The sequence below is a fragment of the Pristiophorus japonicus genome, unplaced genomic scaffold, assembly GCF_044704955.1.
Source record: "Pristiophorus japonicus isolate sPriJap1 unplaced genomic scaffold, sPriJap1.hap1 HAP1_SCAFFOLD_49, whole genome shotgun sequence".
NCBI lineage: Eukaryota > Metazoa > Chordata > Chondrichthyes > Pristiophoridae > Pristiophorus > Pristiophorus japonicus.
Window position 1 is genome coordinate 1477646 of NW_027254395.1, and position 7457 is coordinate 1485102.

Consider the following 7457-nt stretch of genomic DNA (forward strand, 5'->3'; position numbering starts at 1 on the left):
TGTAGGAATAAAAGCAAGGTTAAAGCTACAGTGAAGAAGCAGAGTAACCTACTGAGACAGAGGGAGCAATATAGCTACATGTGCACTAGGCTCATTCCCGCAACTGTTAAATTTATAAGGGCTGGTTACGTTGAGGTGAGTTGTCAAGGAACAAAAGGAGGAATTAAAGTACTACATGGGCCTCCGTTGTATCTGATTCAATGATAGAGTTTTCATCATCAATTCCATATTTAGACTCATATGGTTCAGACGAGTGTTGCATTACAGGAAGCCTCGCTCTCAGCTGCTTAAAATTAAGGATATAGCCTCATGCTCAAGAAGTAAAGCCCCCAAACAGTCCATGGTGTATCATATGAGCGAATTAGATCATAAATCTGTGTCGGATTGAAAAAGGCCATGTAAAAGGACAATGGCTGTAATGTACGGTACACAACTATTTGCTGCAATGTGTAACTGTCCCAGTCCAAGAGTTTTTCGAAGAGATCGAGGCGGAGAGCTCAGTGAAGGGCTAATTATCAACTACACGATTTCCCCTTGCAAGTGAATAATCGATTCATTGCCATTCAACAGTCATCGAGTGGTGTATTCATTTGTTACACTACATTATATTTAAAATAGCTACAGAATCAGGGGAGTTACCTGAAGAAACAGAAGAATTCGTGGCTCCACAAACTGGGATATTCGTAACTCCCCACAAAAAGATGAATTAGCTCGGGAAACCCGTGAATTGCTGCAGGAACACGCGAATTACTTCATAATCAGGAGAATTAGCTCCAAAAACTTGGGAATTAACAGATACAGAAACAAGGAAAGTATGGTTCAATAAACAAAGTAATTTGGAGCAAAAGAAAGAGGAGATTTAGGTGATACAGATAAGAAACAGGGGAATTAGGAGAGGCCAGCATGAACATGGAAATTAGGAGAGGGCTCGACAAACTAGAAAATTTGGAGACAGTTCCAGAAACTAGGGGATTTTTTCGCAGAAACAAAATTTTAGCTCCAAACAGTTCAATTAGCTACAGAACCAGGACAGTTACATGTAGAAACAGGATCTAGGAGCTTCACAAACTGGAATATTCGGACCTCCAGTAAAAAGATGAAGTAGGAGCTTTAGGAACCCGGGAATTAGCGCAAAACAAGGGACTTCGCTCCATAAACAGAGGAATTGGGTCCAGAAAGTGGATAATTAGGAGTTAAAAGAAGCGGTGAATTAGCAGCTCCAGAAACAATGGAATTAGCTCCAGGAACAGAAGAATTGTATGCTGCTGAAACTGGGGAATTAGGAGCTCAGGAACACAGGACTTCGCTCATTACAGCGGAATTATATATGAAACATGGGAATTGGGTTTAGACAGAAGGGAGTTAGTGTAATAAATTGGAAAATTAGCTGTTCCTGTAGCAGGGGAATTAGCACAGCGCTCCATAAGCAGAACCATTCGGAGCTATATATATCGGGGGAATGTTAGCCGCATGAAAAAACAATTACACGCTTCGTAAACCGTGCAATTCAGCTTCAGAAACAGGGGAATTAGGATCTCCCCAACAAGAGAAATATCTACTTAACCTGCGGTATTAGAAGCTTCAGCAACAGGGACATTAGGAACTTCCTAAAGATGAGAATTTACAGTTCCAGGAACAGAAAAAATAAGCCACAGAAGAAGGGAATTAGCTCCACAATAGACTGAATATTACCTACTTAAATATATGAATTAATTCCAGAAAGACGAAAATTAGCTCGATAAACACTGGTATTTACTGCACAAACCAAGGAATTATGTGCTTCAGAAGCCCCGGAATTAGGAGCTACAGCAAGAGGGGAATTATGCCCTGAAATATGGTAATTACCTCGGGAAAGAGAGAGAATCGGGTGCTCCAGAATCAGAGGACATTTCGACGATAGAAACAGGGAAATCATGAGATCCAGAAGCAAAAGAAGTTTAGGTTCCATAAACAATGTAATTTGGAGCAAAATAAACCGGAGATTTATTAGATCTAGATAGAGTGGAATTTTGAGAACATGGAACATAGCAGACAGCGCCAGGAACTGGGAAATTGGGCACAGCTTTATAAAAAGGCGACTTGGATTTTCCTTTCGCAGGAGAATTAGGAGAGTGCAGCATAAATAGACAATTCGGTACGATAAATATCGGGCAAATAGTAGCCACATAAAAAGGATAATTAAGTACTCCATAAAGAGTGCAATTTGGAGTTCCTGAAATTGCGCAATGAGGAGATCCACAAACAAGTAAATTAGCTCCAGAAACAGGAATAATGGGAACTCTCGTAACTGGAGTATTAGGAACTCCAGATACATTAATGATACCAGCTCCAGGAATAGAAGGAGGATCCCCAAAACAGGTAATTGGTTCCAGAAACACAGGTATTAGGAGCTCTCGAAACAGGGGAATTGCCTGCAGAAATATTGGAATTAGATCCACCAAGGGGCAGATCAAGAGTTCCAGAAGCAGAAGACATCGTAGCTACAGATTCAGGTTGTTTCGCTTCAGAAACTGAGATTACGAGATGCAGAAACAAGGCAAGTATGGTTCAATAAAGAATGCAATTTGAAGCAAAAGATAAAGGAGATTTAGGAGATCCGGATACAGGGAAATAAGGAAATTGCAGCTTCAAACTGGAACATAGGAGAGGGAACAAGAAAGTGGGAAATTTGGAGACATCTCCGGAAAAAGGCGAATTAGCTGTTCCTAAAGCAGGGGAAATAGGAGAGCGCACCATTAACAGAACTATTCGGAACTATAGGGGAACTCATAGCCTCAATAAAAGGACAATGGTGTGCTCCATAAACTACGCAATTTGGAGCTCCAGTGACGGGGATATTAGTAACTCCGCAAACCATTGAAACATTTCCAGAAACAGGTGCACTCGGACTTCCAGAAACTGGGGAATCAGCACCAGAAACTGAGGTATTACCTACTTAAGCAGTTGAATTAGCTACAGAAACAGAGGAGTTACATCCAGAAACAGAGGATTTAGGATCTCCTCAAACTGGGATATTAGGTGCTCCAGCAAAATATGAATTACCTCTACAATCAGTAGTATTAGATCGATAAACAGGGGAATTGGGAGCTGCAGAACTAGGAGATCCAGGAACATGGAAATTAACTCAGAAATGAGGCCATTATCTTCAGAAACAGGGGAATTAACCCATAAAATTTGGAATTATATTCTGAAACTGGGGAAATATAAAGTCCAGAAACAAAGGAAGTATGGTTCCATAAACAAAATAAGTTGGAGCAAAAGATACAGGCGCTTTAGGAGATCCAGATGCAAGGGTATTAGGAGAGTACTCCATCAACATAGAACTTAGGAGCAGGCTCCATTAATTGGGAAATGGTTTGGGGAATGGACAGGAACTTGGGTTGCCATGGTGCAGAAAATTGGGCTGGAATGAGGCACGAACTTGCGCTGGTGGATGGGATATGATCCATGTAAAAACGACAATTACCTGCTCCATAAAGAGCGCAATATTAACTCCAGAAACGGGGGTATTGCGATCTACAGAAACAGCTGATATATCTCCAGTAATAGGGGAACTAGTACCTCCATAATATATGGATTCAGCTCAAGAGGCAGAATTATTAGTTCCAGAAGCCTTTGAAATATCTACAGAAACAGGGGTTTTCCCTCCAGAAACTGAGGAATTCGGAGCTTCCGAAAAAAGCTAAATCCCGTCTGGAAACATGGGAATTAGTACCAGGAAGATGGGAATTAGCTATTAAGCAAGAAGATTAGCTCCAGAAACAGGATCTCAAATCCAGAAGCAGTGCTATGATCTCCAGAATCAGGGGAATTAGCTTCAAAAACAGTGGAATTATACAATCCACAAGCGAGAGAAGTATGTTTCCATAAACAGATTTAGTTGGAGCAAAGGAAACAGGTGATTTAGGTGATCCAGATAGTGGGTAATTAGGAGAGGGCAGCATCAACGTGGGCCTCTGAAGCAGGCTACAGAATCTGGGAAATGTGGAGCCAGCTCCAGAAACAAGTAAATGAACTGATCATTTAGTCGGGGAATTCGGAGAGCGCATCATAAACAATATACTGTGGTTCGAGATATATATATCATGAGTGGCCACATGAAAAGCGCAATTAGATATAACATAAACAGGGCAATTGAGAGCCTCAGAATCAGAGGAATTAGGAACTGCAGATACAGGAGAACTAGGATCTCCAGATATTTGGGAATTAGCTCGAGCAACATCGGCATTAGCTCGAGAGACTGTTGAATTAGCGACCGAAACTGCGGAGTTATCTCCGGAAATGGACTAGAAGGTCCACAAACTGGGAAATTAGGATATCCAGAAAAAAGTTACATGAACTCCAGAAGCAGGGAAATTAACTCCAGGAACAGGGGAATTTGGAGCCGCAGAAAGACGGGAAGTATAAGCTCCAGGAAGACGTGATTAGCTCAGAAAAAAGGGAATTAGCGCCAGAAACAGTGGAGTTAGGTATTGAAACTGTGGAGGTATGTCTTGTTGCAGGTTAATTAAGAGAGTGCACAATAAACAGGACAATTCGGCAAATTACTAGGCACGTAAAAAGGACAATTATGGTCTTCATAAACCGCTCAACCTGGAGCTCCACAAAAAAGGGAAATTAGGAGCTCCACAGGAAATTTCTACAGAAAAATGCTTATCTCCAGAGATCGTTGAAGTACCAAAGTAAAAAGGGGAATATGCTCCAGAACCTGCAGTAGGAGATCCACAATCTGGGATATTGGAATTGCAGAAAAAAGATGAGCTTCAGAAACAAGGGAATTAGCTCCAGTAAGAGTGGAATTGGGAGCTGCAGGGACGGGGCTTAGGAATTCCAGGATTACTCTAATTATTCCGAAAGAAGGTTATTATCTCCAGAAACCGGGGAATTAGGTCTAGAAAGAGGAAAATCAAAATTCACAGAAACTGCCTAATTGGGCGCTGCAGAAACAGTGGAATTAGGATTTCGAGAAACAGGGGAAATTGTACAGTACAGAGGAAGTAGCCCCAAAAGCAAAGGACTTATATCGGGTAATTGGAAGCACAATTGGATATTTCATAAACGGCGAAATTTGAAGCTCTCGAAACAGGTAATTGTGATCTCCACAAATATCTGAAATGGCTCGAGCAACAGGGGAATTGGACCTGCATAACCTGTCGTAGTAGAAACTCCAGCAACAGCTGCATTCGGAGCTCACATAAGGTGGGATTTAGCAGCTCCAAGAACAATGCAACGAACCCTGAAACAAGCGAAATAGCAGCAGAAACAGAGCAATGTGATAGCCTTAATTACAGGCTTTAGTTCCATCAGCGGGGAATTATCTCCAGAAATATCTCCAGTAAACTCCACAAACTGGGGAATTATTTGCTCCACTAACACCAAAATTAGGAGCTCCAGAAAGAAGGGAGTTATGTCCTGAAATATGATTAGCTCCAGAAAGTGGGAATATCAGGTGCTCCAGAAATAGTGGGCATCTCAGCTACAGAAACAAGGTGATTAGCTCCAAGAGCAAGGGAAGTTGCTCCAGAAACAGAGGAATTAGGAGCTCCACAGACTGGGAAATTATTACCTCTAGTAACAAGGGTATTAGCGCAAGAAACTGCGGAATGTGCTCCAGAAACGTTTGCGAAGAGCAGAGTTAGCTCCAGGAAGAGGTGCCTTAGATGTCCCTGCAGCAGGGGATTTAGGAGAGCGCAGCATAAATAGGACATGTCGGTGATATACAAATATATATATATATATATATATATATATATATATAAAAATAATAGACACTTAAATGGGACAATTATGTGCTTCACAAACAGTGCAATTTGTCGCTCCAGAAAATGGATAATTATGAGCTCTAGAAACAAATCAGAATCTCCAGAAAGAGGGGAACTAGGACTTGCAGAAACCATGCAATCATCTCCGGAAACAATGTTATTAGCTCCAGAAACAGTTGAATTAGCTACGGAAAGAGGGGAATTCACTCAAGGAACTTTGAAATTCGAAGTCGCAGAAAGAGGGGAAGCAGGAGGTCAGGAACGCAGGGCTTTGCGCAGAAACAAGGGAATTAGTTCCAGAAACCGTGGAATTACGTTTTGAAAGATGACAATAGGAGGTGCAGAAACTGGAATATTTTCCGCTCCAGAAACAATGGAATTTACTCCAGAAACATGGCAAGGGGGAAATGCAGAAGCAGGGAAAGCGAGCTCCAGGAACACAGGATAAATCACAGTAGTGCATAAGTAGGTTCGGAAACAGGGGAGTTATGTTTAGAAATCGGTGAGTTACTTCGAGAAAAGATAAAGTATCTTTTCATGTTGCAGGGTAATTATGAGAGCGCACCATAAACAGGATAATTCGGAGCAATATCTACTAGCCTAGTACACACGTAAAATGGACAAAAATGTGCTTCATAATCTGCACAATGTGGAGCTCCAGATATATGGAAATCTGGATCACCACCGTAATTTTCCCCAGAAAAAAAGGTATTCGCGCCAGAAACCGTTGAATTAGCAAACAGAAATTATTCTGGACAGCAGAAGTAGTTCCAGAAACAAAGGAATTAGAAAGAGAAGAGTTGGCTCAAGAAACAGGTAAGCTAGCTATTCCTGGAGCAGGGTAATTAGGAGATCGCACTATTAGCAGAATAATTCGGACCTAAATATATTCGGCAAATGGTAGCCACATAAAAAGCACAATTAGATGTTTCATAAACAGGGTAACTTGATGGTCTAGAAAAAGGGCAATTAGGTTCTCCACAAACAAGTAAAATATCTCCAGAATCGTGGGAACAACGACCTGCACAACCTGAGGTAAAATGAGCTTCAGCTTGAGCGGCATTCGGAGCTCCCATAAGATGGGATTTAGCAGCTCCAAGAACATTGAAACTGACCCCGTAACAAGAGAAATAGCTCCAGAAACAGTACAAATGGGATATCCTTAATTACAGGAATTAATTCCAGAAACCCGGGAATTAGCGCCATAACTTTTGGAGTTAACTCCACAAGCAGGCGAATTAAGTGCTCCTGAAACACCGAAATTAGGAGCTCCAGAAAGGGAGGAAATTATGTCCAGAAATATGGTGATTAACTCCCGAAAGAGGGAGAATCTGGTGCTCCAGAAACACAACATTTTCAGCTACAGAGACAAGTGGTTTACCTCCACAAGACTGGGAAATTAGCAGCTGCAGGAATATTGGAATTAGCTCCAGAAACATCGCAATTAGCTCCAGAAATAGGGGAACTGCATTAAGAAAGAGCAGAGTTAGCTCTCGAATGAAGTGATTTAGCTGTCCCTGCAGCAGGGGATTGAGGAGAGCGCACCACGAACAGGACATTTCGTAGACATACATATATAACTAGTAGACACTAAAATAGGACAATTAGCTGCAGAAACAGAGAATGTCCTCCAGGAAAAGGAAAATTAGGAGTCATAGAAAGAGGAAAGGTCGAATTCCAGGAACACGGAAATTA